The sequence below is a fragment of the Macaca thibetana genome, chromosome 4 (genome assembly GCF_024542745.1).
Source record: "Macaca thibetana thibetana isolate TM-01 chromosome 4, ASM2454274v1, whole genome shotgun sequence".
Lineage (NCBI taxonomy): Eukaryota > Metazoa > Chordata > Mammalia > Primates > Cercopithecidae > Macaca > Macaca thibetana.
In genome coordinates this window covers 95,794,790-95,815,121 of record NC_065581.1, presented here as the reverse complement: position 1 = coordinate 95,815,121, position 20,332 = coordinate 95,794,790, and the positions used below count along the sequence as shown (strand labels likewise).

At 37.3% G+C, this 20,332-nt stretch overlaps 1 long non-coding RNA gene across 1 annotated transcript in view; it reads left to right on the top strand.

Moving 5' to 3' along the window:
• The window catches only part of LOC126952185 (uncharacterized), a 47,233-nt gene extending 32,973 nt beyond the window's left edge, over window positions 1–14,260 (top strand). The window contains exon 3 of the long non-coding RNA XR_007724819.1: window positions 14,040–14,260. This is a non-coding gene — a long non-coding RNA (uncharacterized LOC126952185). The remainder of the gene's footprint in view (window positions 1–14,039) is intronic.
• The last annotated feature ends 6,072 nt before the right edge of the window (window positions 14,261–20,332 follow it).

The following is a 20,332-nucleotide window of genomic DNA, read 5'->3' as shown; positions in this document are numbered from 1 at the left end:
AGAAGCAAACACATCCTTCTTCACATGGTGGCAGCAAGGAGAAGTGCAGAGCAAGCAGGGAAAAGCCCCTTTTATATAAAACCATCAGATCTTGTGAAAACTTACTCACTATCATGAGAATAGCAGCATGGGAGTAACCACCTCCATTATTCAATTACCTTCCACCAGGTCTCTCCTACGACATGTGGGAATTATGGGAACTAGAAGAGATTTGGTTGGGGACACAGCTAAACCATATCAAAGTTCATGACCTCTTGCTTCATTTCTGCTGCTGACTCCACCCTCCTACTCTCTCACCTGGAGGAGTTTATTCCAGTCATGGATCTTTGCACCTTTTTTTTTTTTTTTAAAATCATTTTCTCTCCCTATCCACATATTTTCTGCTGTTGCCCTTAGCTTCATTTGCAGCTTGTCCTTAGCTACGTGGTCCCTCTCATTAATCACTCCTTGGATTCTTCAGACTCGCAGTTTCTTTCTCTCCATCATGTTACATTGTACTTTGCAACTTGACATCAGCTACTAAGCCACATATTCAACCTGGATCTTCAGATTCCAAGATAACGATTCACCTCTGCTAAGATAACTTCAGTGTGGCAGCTGAATCTAAGCCTAGAAATTCAGGAATAGAAGAAATATAAAACAGGGGAATCCAGTTTCACTTGGCACTGTAGGATGCTCCTTGGGGTTAAGTCCCTTTCTGCTTGGACACAACGCACAGTCAATGCTTCTCCATAGTCTCTCCATTGGTTCAGGGCTTTACCCTTTAGGCTTTGACTCACCTTGGCTTCTGTTCTTTACTCTTAATCCTGAACTAGAAGAGCTTTAATTGAGCAGAATAGAGAATTGTAGTGACTGGGTCAGTCCTAGATTCAGGTTGACTACTTGTCAATATTTTTATTTCCACCCCACAATTTCCCAGGATGTCTCCTCTGTTGTTTAACCAGATATTCATCTATTTATAATTTTCTGCTTTCTTTCAAACACCAATTGGTGATATAGCACCTGGTGCATGGTAGATGCACACACCTTGTTTGTGAGAGGTATCGTATATTTTCTTGATTATCTTCCTTTTCTAAACTATCATATAACCTTTCTTTCCAATTTCCAACTGTATACATTTCCTAGGGCTATTTGTTCTTATCCCTGGTAATGATCTGGAAATAGACAACTCCTGGTTTTATGGTCTTGCTCTGTCAACCAGGCTGGAGTGCAGTGTTGCAATAGCTTACTATAGCCTTAAACTCCTGGGGTCCAGCAATCCTCCCACCTCAGCCTCCTGAGAAGCTGGGACCATAGGTGTGCTCCACCATGCCCTAGCTAATTAAAAAAATTTTTTTGGATAGATACGTGGTCTTTCTATATTGTCCAACCTGATCTTGAACTCTTGGTCTCAAGCAATCCTCCTGTCTCAGCCTTCCAAGCACTGTTGGGATTGCAGGCATGAGCCACTGTGTCCAGCCCTGATCTATATTTTCAACTCTCTGCTGAACATCTTGGGTGACTTGCCAACACTTTACATTCAGTATATCCCAAATTGCCGTTATGACATTTCCCAGTTCAACTTCCAACCTAGTTGATTTTGCTTTGAGCTGGATCACCATACAGGTATACGATGATGCCTATATTACAGCTTGTTGACTGACGGAAATGAGACAATGACGTTAAACTACTTAGCACAGTGCCCAACACATTGTGTATGCTCAATAAATTTTTGCTAGAAATGTTATTATGTAAATGAGTTAAAAGGTTTCTAACCACCTGTATTTGATTATATGATAGTATAGTGAGGAGAAGATATTTTCTTAGATTGCATCAGTGATTCATTAATAATTAAAACTAGTTGATAACATGGGATTAAATAAATGTAAGCTATATAAATAGGGAAATGCCAAAAAAATTTGTAGGAAATATTTTAGACATAACCTGAAGACCTAAATGTTTTCAGATAATTATTATTTGCAGAAGACTAGCACCTATTTCATTGTCTGTTCTAAATACCAAATGTTTGTTGTTGCTTTTCAGATTGAAAGTTTAATGGCTAAGTGGCATTGAATTCAGTCAGCATAATCATCATTATTTACTTACTCTAGCCTTCACAGCTCAGTACATGTTGGTGGAAAAATCCAAAACTACTCCTTCAATCAGTATACAACAGCTTAAATCCAGCATCGGATAAAATTAGCAACTTAAATCTGAATTTTTAAAATAAAAGTTAGACACAGGGAAAGCTAGAACCTTCTCTGAATTTTCGTTTTAGATTTGAATTTTGATCTTAAGTTTGTAGAGTACAGAGGGCATTCTTACCGCTACCATCAAGGTCCTTCTTCTCAGTCAATTTTATTTATGTAGAATCTTTCATCAAAAGATCACAAAAAGCTGTCTAACCAGCTATAAAGAAACATAAATCAAAAAAGAAAATGAAATGCTCAAACAATAAAATTATACATTAGAGGCCCATTTAAAGCAGAGCATTTTAAGATGAGAGAAAAGTCTTGGCTGGAGTATACAGAACATAAGTTATAATGGGAAGCTATTTCATAATTTGGTGAAAAATGAAAAAGGCCCACTTCTAATAGTGGAGAGCCTATTATTAGGAATGATCACTTGCATACCAGTGCTTTAATGAAGGGGGAGAAGAGCATAATAATGTGAAGTGGAATTGACGAAGTACCGAGGCACTCTTCTTGCTGCACCACGGAATAAAAAAATAAGAATTTTCTATTCCAAAAATCGGCACTGTGCCCAAAGTATCATTCTCTTTAGCATACCTATTGCTATTGTGCCTTTCTCAGAAGACTCTATGCTGAAGTCCCACAGTACGTATATAATGTACATATCATATTTATGATATATATCTACCACACAGGGGTCTTAAGGAAGCCAAGAGGATCTTTCAATCTCTGCTGTCATCTTTACTTGCTTCTTCAGCACAGATTAATTCAGTGTCCCCCAAGTCTCAGGATATCCAATTTATGGTCTGAAAATATTCATTTTAATATTCCCAAGTAGAGGGAAAATGTAAGAATCTTGTAATACTATTGCTCTAACAAAAACCAGCAGAAGTCTTCCGAGCTTACTTATACAGGGAAGCCAAAGATTTTTGAGACATCAGTCTTTTGTTTTATTGACATTAAAATAGATATCAAGAAAATGTCACTTGGCATAAAGTTTATAACATTCAGATTAAATTGCACATTCTGAATTTTAGAATTTCAAATATCTCTGTTCTCATTCCCCCTTTGCTCAAGCCTGACTCTGACTCTTCAGATAATTTATTTTATGGCTTAAGGATCATTCCTGATAACTTGTGTAAGAAAACTTATACAAAGTGTGTATATATACTTTTGTAACAGTTACACTTCATGTTCGAAGCAATGTATGTTCTTTGCTTGCAATATATGCTAAGTTTAAATGATAATGGTAGTAATATAAAATTTTAGCCTTTTATTTGTTAATGATCTAAAGAATACGTGCATTTTTTCTGTGCTCCCTAGCAATTAAGAATTGCCAGGTAATGGACTGATATACATGCTAAGGAAGTAGGAAGAAGAGAAGACAGGGAAGCAACATGGCCAAAGGATTATCTGTGCTACTTGCAATGGTCTGCTTGAATTGGTGACATTTGAATGAAGACTCAAATGAAGAAAAGGAGCTAGCCACATACGCAAAGAAAGTAAAGAGCTCTTGGCAGAGGGAACTGAATGTGCAAAGAAAGGAAAGAGATTAAAATGTTTCAGGCACTGAAAGAAGTCCAGTAAACCTGAATGTTGCCAACCTGATAAGGAGTTTGGTAAAAATGAGAGTTTATAGGCCATGTACTGCTCGGGTTCTTGGTTGCAAACAATAGAAGGCAGTTGCTATTGTCTGAATCTGTCCCCCAGAATTTCTGTGTTGGAAACTTAATCCCTAAGGCAACAGTTCTGGGAGGTGGGGTCTTTTGGGAGATGTTAGGTCATGAGGGCTTAACCCTCACGAATGGATTAATGCTACTATAAGAAGGGCTTGGAGAAGATGAATCACTTTCTCTTGGCTTTCCACCTTATGCCATGTGAGGATGCAGCAAGAAGGCCCACACTAGATACTAGTGCTTTGATCTTGGACTTCCCAGTTTCCAGAAATGTGAGAAATAAATTTCTGTTTTTTATAAATTATCCAGAATGACATTTTTCTATAGCAGCACAAAACAGATTAAGATAGCAGTGATGGCTATCTTAAGAAGAAAGGAATTTATTGTTAGGTAATGAATTGCATCCATAATTGATGGGAAATATGGAGAAATAAGTTTGCCAAATGAACAGTAACCAAGAAAGGAGTTACAATGTCTTCAAGGTACTGCTAGTGTTTGTGTCTTCACTGGATAGTTAATCCTTCTAATTGATGTTAACAAGGAAGAATCTAATACTTATGGTTTTCTCTCAAGATTCAGAATTCCACCTGCAGCAGCCTAACTGGCTATGCTTAGGCCATGAGTGTATGCACAAGCTGCCATTTGGTGGAAAAGGAATGCTTGGAAGGCTCACACAGTGGGGATATCCCTCCACACAGGAAAGGAATTTAGGTTTTGGGCAGACAAATAGCTACCAGCTAGCACACAGAAAGGAATTTAGGTTTTATGTAGGTGCAATGGGAGGTCAATAAGAATTTTTGGCAGAGAAGTAGTATACTTCTGTATTTTATATAAAGATCACCTCAACTTCTGTTCTGGAACACGTCATAGGATAAATGAAGTAACACTCTAATCTTTGTCATAAAGAAGAAATATAAGCCCCAGATAGTTTAAATATAATGTCTATAATAGAATAATTCCCTTTTCATATAGTAACTTGAATTTGAAACTTGATCAACTAAGGTATAAGTGCTTTGAATTTTTTTTCTTTTAGGTTTTAACTGCCTCTAGCTTCCCATCTTTTCAAAGGTAGAAATTGAGGAGGGTTTAGTCATGACCTCCACTTTGACTCTGGAGGACTAAAGCAGGAGATCAAAGAATAAAATCGAGACTATATAAAGCACTGAAGCCAACACCAAAAACTTGGTAATATTTCAGAAAACTCTGAAATGATACTGGACAGAATTTTTTTTAAACAACGAACACAAAGCTACAAATGAAGCATTTGGCCTTGTGAACATTGGGATGTTAAAAACTGCTACTGTTTTCATTTTTTGTCCTTTGAAAGCCATTTTGGAAAAGTAGAAATAATTTAAAATATCATATTTTTTGAGTCATAGATTTTCAAATCACTGCAGATGTGATACACATTCTTAGTGGATGTCTTAAAGGAAAATTTCAGTTTAGGAAGGGCTGAAACTCACTGCCCTTTAGTTTCCCAAAGTGAACAATAAAGAAATCATTCAGAAGGGAAAAAAATCTCTAGTTTTTCTTGATAGTCGTGTCATCGTAGTAAAATTCAGGGAGCTAAAATATTTTAAAAGCACAGGGTTACTAACCCTGACATGATTTAATGAATTTGCTAAATGATTAATAATTTGTAAAAGTCTTTTTGTGAGAAAAAATGAAAATTTCACTGAATGCATGCTTGAGATAAAAATAAATGGGGGGCATTTAATAAGAGCACCTCTTGCCAGAAAGGCAAATCAAGTTATAGTGTGATATGTAGCTCATCTTACCACACACACATATACACCAACACCCACCCCTGATTCATACAGCAAATTAGTAGTGTTTATTTGATCAATTTATCAATTGTCCTTCGGACGATAGTTGATAGAGCCAATTCAATTTCCATTTAGGAAGAGGAGGAAAGAAAAAGACCAAATATTTCTTGAATGAGTTCTCAGTGCCAGGCACTGTGCTTGCTTTATATGTGTTTTCTTTTTTTTTTTTTTTTTTTTTTTTTTTTTTTTTGAGACGGAGTCTTTGCTCTGTCACCCAGGCTGGAGTGCAGTGGCGCCATCTAGGCTCACTACAAGCTCCGCCTCCCGGGTTCACGCCATTCTCCTGCCTCAGCCTCCCGAGTAGCTGGGACTACAGGCGCCCGCTACCACGCCCGGCTAATTTTTTTTTGTATTTTTAGTAGAGACGGGGTTTCACCGTGTTAGCCAGGATGGTCTTGATCTCCTGACCTTGTGATCCGCCCGTCTCGGGCTCCCAAAGTGCTGGTTTTACAGGCTTGAGCCACCGCGCCCGGCCTATATGTGTTTTCTTATTTAATCCTTATGATCACCTTCCAGGTAGGGATTGCTGCTTGATAGGCAGGAAAATTAATGGCTCAGAGTAATTAAGAATTTTTGCAAGGTCACAGAGTAGTATGCAGGCAGAACCAAGATTCAAAACCGTCTGTGATTAACTCAATTTATACTCTTTCTGCTATACAATACAACCTCTTAGAAAACATGTTTATTGAATTTTAAAATTTAGCTGCTGTAATTTAAGGATAGAGTGTGTGCTTGTAAATTAGATCAAATCATATGAAAATTCTAACATTAAATTGTTTCTGACGCACAAAAAATAGCAATATAAACATTTTCACTGAATCCATAAAAGTCTGCAAATGATGGTAAATACTCCATTGCAAATAATGATGAAATTAATTTTGGCTTCAGTCATTATCTGATGATAACATTATATTCATTCGAACAACAGTAGTGTGTAAATTCTAAACATAATTGAATGATTTTGTGCAAGGATTATGCACAAAAGAGACTTTACGAGGCTTTTAAAAAGACTTTAAAAGTGACTTGCAAAATAAAAACAAGAATTTAAAACACCAAGAGATAAGTTAAAGTAGGTAATTTAAATCTCTCTGATTTGCCCATGGTAACCACAGCATTATTTCTTATTTTTTTTTTAAATTTATTTATTTACTTCTTTTTAGTACTTTAAGTTCTAGGGCACATGTGCACAACGTGCAGGTTTGTTACATATGTATACATGTGCCATGGTGGTTTGCTGCACCCATTAACTCGTCATTTACATTAGGTGTATCTCCTAATAATATTCCTCCCCCCGCCCCCACCCCACAACAGGCCCTGGTGTGTGATGTTCCCCTTCCTGTGTCCAGGTGTTCTCATTGTTAAATCCCATCTATGAGTGAGAACATGAGGTGTTTGGTTTTTTGTCCTTGTGATAGTTTGCTGAGAATGATGGTTTCCAACTTCATCCGTGTCCCTACAGAAGACATGAACTCATCCTTTTTTATGGCTGCATGGTATTCCATGGTGTATATGTGCCACATTTTCTTTATCCAGTCTGTTATTGATGGACATTTGGGTTGATTCCAAGTCTTTGCTATTGTGAATAGTGCCGCAATAAACGTACGTGTGCATGTGTCTTTATAGCAGCATGATTTATAATCCTTTGGGTACATATCCAGTAATGGGATTATTGGGTCAAATGGTATTTCTCGTTCTAGATCCTTGAGGAATCACCACACTGTCTTCCACAGTGGTTGAACTAGTTTACAATCCCACCAACAGTGTAAAAGTGTTCCTATTTCTCCACATCCTCTCCAGTACCTGTTGTTTCCTGACTTTTTAATGATTGCCATTCTAACTGCTGTGAGATGGTATCTCATTGTGGTTTTGATTTGCATTTCTTTGATGGCCAGTGATGATGAGCATTTTTTCATGTGTTTATTGGCTGCATAAATGTCTTCTTTTGAGAAGTGTCTGTTCATATCCTTCTCCCACTTTTTGATGGGGTTGTTTTTTCCTTGTAAATTTGTTTGAGTTCTTTGTAGATTCTGGATATTAGCCCTTTGTCAGATGAGTAGATTGCAAAAATTTTCTCCCATTCTGTAGGTTGCCTGTTCACTCTGATGGTAGTTTCTTTTGCAACCACAACATTATTGAACATTAAGCACACTTGTGCGAAATTGGCAACTATATGTCACTCGGACATAAAATATCAAACCCATTAAGTTATTAAAATGATTATTTAAAACACTTTTCCCTGGAACTACAAAGGTTGAAAACAAAAAGTATTAGATAAATTTTTAAGGTGGATCTGATTGAATATTCTAATGTAAAAGTACCAAATGATAAACTGGTGAAGTACATTCACTTTTCTGATTACGTGATTAAATACAGCAGCTTTGAGTAAATCATTCGTCCCAATATGAATGTAAAATTATTGTATTCTATATAAAATTAATGAAATTTACAATGCATTTTTTATACAACTTAAAACTTTCGAACTAATGACCTATATGAGTTATTGACATTAAATTGGAATTAACATAATGGAGAAGAAATGCTTTTATTTGTGTATAAACTGACACCCTATTATTTGAAGCAATATACGTATTGGTTGTCATTCTCATCAACTCTGAAGTGGGAAATATCAGTGCATTTTAGTTTTCAAAGACCTCAGAGCATATACTAATGATTAAAGAAAAAATTTAAATATTTAGTTTATCAAAATCTTATTCAATATAGGCATGCCTTGTTTTACCGCACTTTATTTTCTACTGCATTGTTTTTGTTTTTTACAAATTGAAGGTTTGTAGCAAACCTATGTTGAACAAGTCTATCGGTGTCATTTTTCCAACAGCATGAGCTCACTTCATGTCTCTGCGTCATATTTTTGTTTTGCAATATTTCAAACGTTTTCACTATTATTATATCTGCTAAGGTGATCTGTGATCGGTGATCTGTGATCAATGATCTCTGATGTTACCGTTGTAATTGTTTTAGGGTGCCACGAACCACACCCATATAAGACAGCAAACGTAATCGTTAAATGTGCTTGTTCTGACTGCTCCACTGACCAGTTGTTCCCCCATCTCTTTCCTTCTCTTTGGGCCTACCTATTCCCTGAGACACAACAATATTGAAATTAGGCCAATGAATAACCTTACAATGGCCTCTAAGTGTTCAAGTGAAATGAAGACTCTCATGTCTCATTTTAAAGCAGAAGCTAGAAATGATTAAGTTTAGTGAGGAAGACATGTTGAAGCCTAGGCTGGCTGAAAACTAGCCTCTTGTGGTGAACAATTAGCTAAGAGTGCATTCAAAGAAAAAGATCTTGAAGGAAATGAAAAGTTTTACTCCAGTGAACACAAATGATAAGAAAGCAAAACAGCCTTATTGCTAATACGGAGAAAGTTTGAGTGGTTTGAATTCCCTTAAGGCACAATATTCCCTTAAGGCAAAGCCTAATCCAGAGCAAGGCCCTAACCTTCTTTTATTATATGAAGGCAGAAAGAGGTGAGAAAGCTGCAGCAGAAAAGTTTGAAGCTAGTAGAGACTGGTTCATGAGGTTTAAGGAAAGAAGCCATCTCCACAATGTAAAAGTTCAAGATGAAGCAGCTAGTGCTAACATAGAAGCTACAGCAAGTTATCAAAAAATCCAGCTAAGATCTTTGATGAAGGAGGCTAAACAGCAGATTTTTTTTTTTTTTTTTTTTTTTTTTTTTAACAGAGTCTCACTCTTGTCGCCCAGACTGGAGTGCAATGGCACGATCTTGGCTCACTGCAAACTCCACCTCCTGGGTTCAAGTGATTCTCCTGCCTCAGCCTCCCAACTAGCAGGGATTACAGGCATGTACCACCATGCCAGGCTAATTTTTAAATTTTCAGTAGAGATGGGGTTTCACCATGCTGGCCAGGCTGGTTTTGAACTCCTGAACTCAGGTGATTCACTCTCTTCGGCCTCCCAAAGTGCTAGAATTACAGGCATGAGCCACCACACCCAGCCTAGCAGATTTTTAGTGTAGACAAAACAGCCTTCTATTGGAAGAGGATACCATCTAGAACTGTCATAGCTAGAAAGGAGAAATCAATGCCTGCCTTCAAAGCTTCAAAGGACATGCTGACTCTCTTGTTAGGGACTAATGCAGCTGGTGACTAGAAGTTGAAGCCAATGCTCATTTGCCTTCCCCAAAATCCTAGGGCCCTTGAGAATTATGCTAAACATACTCTGCCTGTTCTCTGTAAATGGAACAACAAAGCCTGGATGATAGCACATCTATTTACAGCATGGTTTGTTGAATATTTTAAGCTCACTGTTGAGAACTACTGCTCAGAAGTAAAGACTCTTTTCATAATATTGCGCTCATTGACAATGCACCTGGTCAACCAAGAGCTCTGATGGAGATTTGCCAAGAGATTAATGTTTTCATTCCTGCTAACACAATATCCATTCTGTAGCTCATGGATCAAGGAGTAATGTTGAATTTCAGGTCTTATTATTTAAGAAATACATTTTATAAGACTATAGTTGCCATAGATAGTGATTCTTCTGATGGGTCTGGGCAACGTAAGTTGAAAACCTTCTGGAAAAGATTCACTGTTCTAGATAGCATTAAGAACACTCATGATTCATGGCAAGAGGTCAAAATATCAACATTAACAGCAGTTTGGTAGAAGTTGATTCCAGTCCTCAAGGATGACTTCGAAGGAATCAAAAATTCAGTCAAGAAAATAACTGTAGATGTGGTAGAAATAGCAAGAGGAACTAGAAGTAGAAGTGGAGCCTCAAGATATGACTTAATTGCTACAATCTCATGTGAAACTTGAACAGATGAGCAGTTGCTTCTTATCAGTGGACAAAAAAAAGGAGATTTCTTGAGATGGAGTCTTCTCCTGGTGAAGATGCTGTGAACATTGTTGAGATGAAAACAAAGGATTGGAAATATTATATAAATGTAGATGATAAAGCAGTGGCAGGGTCTGGGAGGATTTACTCCATTTTTGAGAAAAGTTCTACTGTGGGTAAAATGCTACTAAACAGCATTATATGCTAGAGAGAAATCTTTCCTGGAAGGGTCACTCAATGCAGCAAACTTCCAGTGACTGTTAGCATTTTAAGCAATAAAGTTAAAAAAATCTTTGTAGAGACAGGGTCTCACTGTGTCACCCAGGTTGGAGTGCTGCACCATGATCATAGCTCACCACAGTCTTGAACTCCTGAGCTGAAGTGATCCTCCCCCTTCAACCTCCCAAGTAGCTGGTACTACAGGCATATACCATCATACCTGGCTGTAATAAAGTAGTTTTAAATTAAGGTACATATTGTTTTTAGACATAATGCTATTGCACACTCACTAGACTACAATATAGTGGAAACATGTCTCTTATATGCCTTAGGTGACCAAGAAAATGGTATGACTCCCTTTGCTGTTGATACTTGCTTTATTGCAGTGGTCTGGAACTGAGTCTGCAGTATCTCCCAGGTACACCTGTGTCTACTATGTGTCATCAGGGATTCAAAGATTTGTAAGGCATCTTAAGGAAGTTTCAAGGAACTCAATTGTGAAAATGTGAATACCTTTGTCTTTCAAAGGACACCTTGTTTTCGTCTCAGTGAGGAAATGACAGAACTCATTGGAGGCATTTTCTTGGCATACATCAAGAGTTCAGGAAATACTAGCTTTTTAAATTATCATATGTGTTGCGTGTGAGGACAAATCCTTTTTGGTGTTTGGACTCCAGCAGGGGTCTCAACATTGCCCCCACGAAATTAAGCCCTATTGTGATTAGGAGGGTTTAACACTGGGAGAGACCTAAGAATGAAAAAAAGTAAAATGGAATAATTTTTTTTTTAGGGTCAGACATGTGAAAGCATCATTAACATTGGATTAACATTGGATAGTTTTGTATAAAACAAAGTGTTATGATTGTTGTTTCAAGTTATATATGTTTTTGCATAGTGGACTTGAGACAAGTGCCATATTAATCACTTATTTTGTCCTGGGATGACTTGATGGAAGACTAATTTAGGGAGACCTAAAAGAAGTCAGAATTTAGCTTTGTACCGGGCTGGAGTGACTTCTGGGTGTCTGGTAAAATTTCTGATTTTGTTGAAGAAGTTTTAACATTACTGTCTCCAAAAGCCACAAGTATAGACACAGTTTGTGTACTTATGTTTTGATTTTTGATGTTTGTCATGTGGGTGGCTAGAGAGACACTGCCTGAATTTGTCTTCTCCATGAATGATTTTGGGAACCAGACAAAGCTGGGGACTCAGAGGACATAATTCTCAGTGTGATCGTAGAGGTGCCGCTTAGAACACAGATTCCAAGATTAGGAGAGTCAGACTTCCCCAGGCATACATAGTAGAGTGAGAACTGGGTGTTCCCACGGGAATCACAACCATGCTTGGGGGAATTCTGGGGTCCTGGGAATGGAAACGTTTTCTTTTGTCAGGCACTGTGCAGAATTCCTGGTTACATGTCCTTGTAGAAATTTTCATTTCTGTGCTTAGAAATCTGGCATCCTCTGATCTTCTCTCTTCTAGTGCAATACGTTTCTCTGTAAACAATTTCTCAGAAACCTCAGTCAGAAGTTAATGGCCTTAATTTGTTAGAAAATTGTGTTGAGTATATCCTTGCTTTTGCTGTTTCAACTTCAGTAGAATAAGAGCTCCTTTTTGGATCATGATTTCTGTTTAGAAACTTATATGGCAGTGTTTTCTTGGTTTGTCACATCATGGCACATAAAAAAATGATATTTGTATACAGCTTTTTGAGGTGAAGTACTGAGGCTGCTCATAGCAGGAGATGATGAAAGTCTTGCCCATTCTCTCTGAAAACTGAGGGGATCTATAACCCCAGCATATGCATTCATAGCTTAAGGGCTGGCAATTTTTGTTTTAGGGGAACTATGTCTAGCTTGCAATTATGATAGTGAATACATACTTTATGCCATACTCTGTTGTATGCACTCTATGTGTATTACTTCACTTAATATTTACAAGAGCCTCACAAGATATTATTGTTATTCCAATGATATATATGATAAAAACAGAGGCACGTGAACACTAAGTAACTGGTCAAAGGTCATACAATTGACAGAACCTAAATATGGACCTAAGCAGTCTGGTTCCAAGACCGTACTCTTAACTCTTACATTATATTGCCTTAAGAAAGCAGCCACAAGGAGAAAGTCTAACTAAGCCAATAACTTATGTAATATTGAAGCCAAGCCTTGTGGGTCTCTAATGATTTGAGATTTTGGGCAACAGAAACATTTCACCAATGGCAGGCATCGGACAAAGGCTTGGGTGGAAATATAGAAATATTAAATTCTTTAAAAAATATTTCATTATAGAACAATTTATTATCAAATTTACATGCATGTAAGGTAACACCAAGGTAATAAGAAAGTTTGGACAGAATTACATTAAGATTTATGCAGTAAAGTGGAAGAAAAGAACAACGAAAACTTCTCTAATCTCCTTGAGAGATGAAAGGATGGGCTTGGTGATGGAAAAGGTAAATACTTAATGCACTAACTCATTTCTGAATTTGGGGGCAGGAATATGAAAATTGTGTTCTTGATTTTTGAGCATAAAACCATTAACCTTCAAAAAGAAGTGGAATTTAGCAGAGGATCTCTTTTATGCAATGATTTTTATCTCAAGATAAAAAGGGGGTCCTCAGGTCAGCAGAAGCTCCAGACCCAGAGGGAGTCAGGGAAAGAAGTCCTTGACCACAGAGAGATGGTTCTGTTCCTGGCCTGGCAGAGAGAGGCTGCTTGAGTTCCACTTGACTCTCCAAAAGAGGGCTGAAGACAGTGTGTGTCAGGAATCCTCAGTGAGGGGGCTGGGCTGGGATTAGTGACTCCTTTTTTGTACCATTCCCAATGACAAAGAAATAATCAATCTGGAAACCTAAGTCTCTCCCTCTCAACTCTTCAGTCCTGCAACCATCCCTGGTTGGAGACCTTATTGCTCCATGCAGATAATGATAAGGAAATGAGAGAGAGGACAAATTATGGTTGATAAGAGATAATATAAGTAGTTGACAACTCAAAATGAGTTAATTAGAGTCTAAATTGCTTCAATCTTAAATTGGACCTGAGGTTTGTGCAGAAACAATTTCCCTTGAGGGTCATCAGGTGGTTGTGACAGAAACTAAACTGACCTGCCTTCTTTCTCCTGAGCACACAACTAAACAAAAGCTCTTCTGCAGTTAAGTGTGGTCCCATGCCTGCACTGGCTGTTGGGATGTGCGAGGGAGTGCCCCTGCCAGGACACGCCCATAAACAATGCCTTCCCAATCCTCCTTGCTCATTGCTTGCTCTCTTTCCCAGTCTTCTGGTCAAACAAGAAGATCTGACAGCGGACTTTAATTCCCTAGGGAATGACAGTCACCAGAAGAAAGGTACTCGGTCATTGGATCACCACAAGGAAGAAATCCACTGCATTGGTCAGGATACCCAGCTGGACTTTGTAAGTGCTAGACATGAATTTCTATTATGCCAAATCCCTAAGATTTCAGATTTTTCCTGTTAAAGTTTCTGGCATAGTCTAAGTAATTCAGTGACAATAACAGTATTAGTCCCTTCTCATGCTGCTAATAAAGACATACCTGAGCCTGAGTAATTTATAAAGGAAAGAAGTTTAATTGACTCACAGTTCCACATGACTGGGGAGGCCTCACAATAATGGCAGAAGGTGAAAGAGGAGCAAAGGCATGTCTTACATGGCAGCAGGCAAGAGAGCAAGTGCAGGGGAAATGCCCTTTTTAAAACCATCAGATCTTATGAGACTTATTAACTACCATGAGAACAGCACGAGAAAAGCCGGGACCCATGATTCAACTACCTCCCACCGGGTCCCTCGGATGACATGTGGGGATTATGGGAGCTACAATTCAAGATGAAATTTGGGCAAGGACACAGCCAAACCATATCAATAACCAAATAATTGACACATATATAGTGCTTCTATGTGCCAAATGCACTTCATATACATTAACTTAATTTGTTCAAGTAAAAGAAATATGAGGTAGGTACTCTTATTATCCCTACTTAAAGATGAAGCACTGTGACTATCAACTTGCTCAAGGTCATACAACTTGAAGTAGTACAGACAGTATTTGAACTTGGACAGTCTAGCTCCAGAGAATACCCTCCTGTATTTTAGCATCAGAAGAGCCCCTCCTGATATAAGTTTCCTGGAGAAGACAAAAATGTGATCCCTTAATCAGGGGAGCATAGTAAGATTTTGGCCTGTAAATGAGTTTCATGATGGCTGTGGATATTTCAGCCATGAACACCAGAAAAGAGAACGAAGGACCTGGCTCGGGGAGGTGGAGAACAGGGTCATAGTGTGATTTAAAGGCAAAATAAATTAAGGTCTGAGCTTCTGGAGCCTTGAAAGAAGTTGAGGTAGGGGACAGATGGGCAGAGTAAGCAGTGCCCAGTACCCCAGATGAACCTCTCTGGAAATGGATGAGGAGGAGGCTCTTGCACTTAAAAGGTACTCCTTAGAGAGCCTCCCTGTGCAGAGGAGAGCAAGGTATGGAGAGGAGAGATTGGGCAGGGGCTGGGATGATCATTTATCCAGCTGCTCTATGTCCATATTGACTTCTGACATTAAAAAATGCTGCAAGTACCTCAGCGCTGGTGTGAGGTGGCCTGAGATCTCGGGTGATCTAAGGACCATTTCTAAAAAAAACCCAAAGGGAAAAGAAAATTTGTCATTTTCCTTTAGTTTTTTGAAACTATCAAGCAAAGAGTGATATCAATAAGCCTGTCAGTACTGGCCCCTTGTTCTAAGTGGACAGCGTAAGGCTGTTGCTGCTAATAATACTGTGGAGGAACTTCGTAAGGCAACAATCATCATTTGAAGTTCCACCTTTCACGCTGTTCCATCAGAACCAGCTTACTGTGGACACAAAGGAACTCACAGAAATTTTGATGAGGGATATCTGGAAGTTACTAAGTGGAATGTTGGAAAGGATTGTTCTTTCCACTAACATTTAAAATAACCCTTCATTTTTCTAGTGATTTAGACATAGGTTCTGTAAGGCTAAAGCTACAAATGTTAACTTTCTTCCTTTTGATGTATATGCTATGGAATAACCTTACTATATTAATTCAGTCAGGTTTTATTAAGAATTTGTTATCAAGGTTATCAACAGCTCAGTGGGACTTGGGGAGATGCTGTTTGTAAGAGGAGTGGGGCGGGGGTGGCTACAAAGATTACACATGATTTCTTATGAAACTACTAATTTGGTGAGGAAGATATGTATACGACTCATAAAATGAATGAATACCAAGAAATTGAGGACAGGAAACATGCTCAGTGTGAGTTAAATGTTAAAGTAAACACTTCTTGGTTGTTCAAAACTGGTATTAATTTATTTTTTATGCTCCTTTTCACTATAATCATATACTCTTTGACCAACATCTCCTCGTCCTCTCCTCTCCTCTGTTAGACAACATTCTACTTTCTACTTCTATGAGATCAATTTATTTCAATTCCACATATGAGTGACATCATGTGGTATTTGTCTTCCTGTGCTGGCTTATTTCACCTAATATTCTCCAGGTTCATCTATGTTGTTGCAAATGACAGGACTTTGTTCTTTTTAAATGTCCAAAACAGACAAGTATTTAGAGATAGAAAGTAACTAAGTGATTGCCTTGAGCCATGGGATGGTGGGGAGAGGACAGGTAGGGTGGGGAGAGAATTGGGAAATGAATACCAAGGGTAATGAGTTTGCTTTTTGAGTGATGAAAATGTTGTAAAATTGATTTTGGTGATGGTTGCACAACTCTGTGAACAAAAACCAATGGGGTTTTAATGGTTCAAATGAGTGAATTTTTTGATATGTCAGTTATATCTCAATAAAGCTGTTTCTTTAAAAAATAAAAAAACTAAAGCAAGCGAACAAAAACTGGTATTTAGGTGTGTGTGAGGATGAAGCAACATGGGAACACTGGGGATGGGGTAGGTATGAAGAGTCATATTTAAACCTACCCAGTAGTGATCTCATTTCTTATTGAAATGGGTCTAGTAACCCAGCACCAAGTAAATTGATTTAACTTTGGTAAACCGTTTCCCTTTGGGAAATTCCTGTGCAAATTATTATCAATTCTTTAAGGAATTTTCACTTCTCTTCTACTAAGTGTGAGTGGAGTTCTGTGATTGACAGCAAGCTCATAAGCAGACGCTATGTTTTGGGAAAGAATCCTGGCAAAGATATATACATTCTGACATTTCAAGGAGGACTCTGTGTGAGTTATCGCTGAGCACTCAATGGCTGCTGCATTTGTTTACACCATCCCTGCACTACCAGTGTCAAATTCATTGTTTGTAAAGCTCTTTGGGATAATTTGTATATGAAATATTCCACATAAAACTGGTATTTATTCCTTTTTGTATTATGCTTTTGGAGCCTGACACATAAGGGTACTTTTATATGCAGCATGCTGGAAATTAAGTACGCAACTCCTATTAACACCACTAGGAACTGGGCTCCTGGCTTCTATCTGGGGCAGTGGAAAGGGGCTCACAGGTATGCAAGTAAATTGAAACAAAGGGTAGAACTCAGGTATTTATTCAGCTGTTGAAAGTTTTATAGGCAACAAGGCTACAAATAATGTCAGTTATTTTACTGAGCTTTTGCTGGAGAATTAGAGCTCAAACTACCCCCTTTATTTGTGGATGCTGTGTGTGTGTGTGTGTGTGTGTGTGTGTGTGTGTAAATAACAAAATGTCTGTTATCAACATCTTGTTACCTGGAAATTACTATTAATTGGCATAATTGTGATTCATTGAGGAAATGATGATATTAATCAGTATTATAAGCCCAAGACAGTGCAAAATCCTGTAGCCTCTTCAGAATCTGAAAAAAGACATTACATTGAGTCTTATTGGGTTTTGATGTTTATTGATTTTGATTTCTTTTGGGAGAGATAATTCCTGCGACATACGCAGTGACTTCCCAAACAAAATATAGGATTATCCGAAAATATTATACATTTAGGTTATATTGAATAAAGGAATTCACACTAAAAGGCACATAAACACACATCTCATAATAACAGCATATAGCTTCTATTCTTTAAAGATGTGCAAACTAGTAAATTATGTTTGTCTTTATATATGATGTATACAATATATGATACATACATACACACATGCATATATAAAGACACACACATACATGTATATGATATTTTTGTGGCTCATTTTTGACACTTAGCAAATAAAGATGGTGTTGGTTTGAAGCTTGCAAAATTATGGTCTGTCTTTTTTATTTGTAATCTAATTATTAGAAAACCTTTTAGTTACAATGAAAAGTGATAATACAGCAGCCAGGTGGTATCAATGGACTATAGATAGAGACTGAGATGAATTTAAAGTTATCATCTATCTTATCCATGGTTTGATCCCTCAAAAGCCCTTCTGGGCATGTTGTACCCATTGTGTTGGATACTGAAGTATGCACACAATGTGTGTTTCCCATGTCTCAGTGACTTTAAGGTAATAGATTCTGATTTTCCCATCATGACCCTTGGAAATGCTATTTAACTTATATAACTTGAAAGTTCATAGACCTCATCAGCATGTGGGTTCGAATGAGGTCACTTATTATTGATGCTATAATCACAATGGTTGTGTGACTTTGGGAAGTCATTTAACCTTTTAAAAATCTGTTAGCTCATCTGTAAAATGAGGATAATAATAGGACCAACATCATTTTGTCTGCAGATTAAAGGAGACAATCCATGTAAAGCCTATAGCAAGTTGCCTAGTACATAAGAGCTTAAAAATAAATATTGCTAATAAAGACATTATCCTATTTATTGATTAGTTTATGCTGACTATTTTTTAAAAAAGGATTTGAGGTGATAACCCTCAATGTAAAAATAATCCTCAAAATAAAAATAAATCCTCAAAATAAAAATAAAAACCAAAGGTAAAGTGGGGATTATATGTTAATTTTATTTATTTATTTCTAATGATGTTTCTTCAGAGCAAAATACCTGAAAAGAAAACAGCAGTCATTAGAAGAGCAAGGGGTGTCAGTATTTCAACTAAATTCAAATACATCTTTAAAAATTGAATCTTAAGAAGTGAACCATTTACTGCATCTTTAAAAAGTCACTCAATTTCTATATTTTGAAAATAAGTTCAGTATTACTGTTCTTTCTTGTCTACAACATGACTAAAACATAGAGTTTTCATTTGCCTATCAGACTGAGTTGCTATCAGATTTTTGTAAATGATTCATTCTGTAGGAATGCTTTGTTCTGTAACAGGCAAGTGCTGAGGAAAACTCAGCAAGACTGCTTAGCTTGTTCTCTGAAAACTAGCACTTGATAAGAGTGTTAACTTGAGATGTAATTCCACTTAGTAAAGGGATCATTGAACAGAATGGATGCAATGATTACACCATAATTACACTGTAGCTATAATTATTTTGCAAAGAAAAGGTACATATAACAAATAAAGAAAATATTTAACCATAGGCATACAAAGGAAGAAAAACATATTACTTAGAATGAGCAAAAGGTGAAAGGATTAAAATGTGTGAAAATCAATGGAAATAAAAGCAGTTTGGAAATGTTTACATTGGAAAAATTGGAAGAACAGGAAGTCTCATTTGTGATTTACCAATCACAGCAAGACTCTCTTGGACAGGGTATTTTGTAAAGTAAAAATTAAGATGGTGGAGGGAATAAACATTTGTTGAATGAACAAGTCAATGAAAGCTAAATAAACTGAAGAGGTCACAGACCTTTAAAAAATAGACTGTTACCATGAGGAAACAACCAGAATTAAGACATGAATTCAGTATAAAGCTCACTTTATACCTTTTTATATGTAAGTTGTTAAGCTAATTGCTTATATCTTCCCTTTAAGAACAAACTAAAGGAAAGAATAAGCAATACTGACATTTGGAAAATAATTAGCAATGAAGACTTTACAAAAAGAGCTATTTGGTAATGGGGCAAAAGGGGAAATAGTGATCATTTACTTTTCAAGAGACAGGCTATTGCTCTAGCACCATCAGGCATGGAAAGCTTGGTCTTTGGGGCTAGTACATAGCACTTGTGGTGGGGCAGGGAAAGGTGAACTTCCTAATCAGCTGACTGATAAATGGATAATTTAATCTGAACAAGGAGGCCATGGTATTTTTAGAATCTTTAATGCTTCTTTTTTTATGACTATGACCATAAATCTCAACTACATTTCAAAATCTTTTTTAGATGTGTCTCAATACATTTGCAAGGTACGTACATTTGGTTACTTCCTCATTTAATTATTAGGGTTTTATTTGCAATTAGTTTCATTCCAAAGGAATAAGGAACTTTAAACCACAACAGGACTCTGGTCTGTAGATGTCAAGGAATTAGTTGCCAATAGATGACCATTAGCTTCTAGAGTCTCCAGAATCTTACCCACCTATGAAGTTCCCATTCCTTAAACAGGTATCACTTTCCCTGATCCCTGGAAGCTGTAACCTAGTTCCAAAGGGAGCCATCTAGTCATTGGTGGCAGTCACTTCTGCAGACCTGGTTAATGTTCATTACATACCCACAGTTACCACATTCAATAAAGCCAACGGGATTTGTATCCCTAAAGCAATGACAGAAATGAGTTTACAGATATCTCAACTGCCCTGTGCCATGT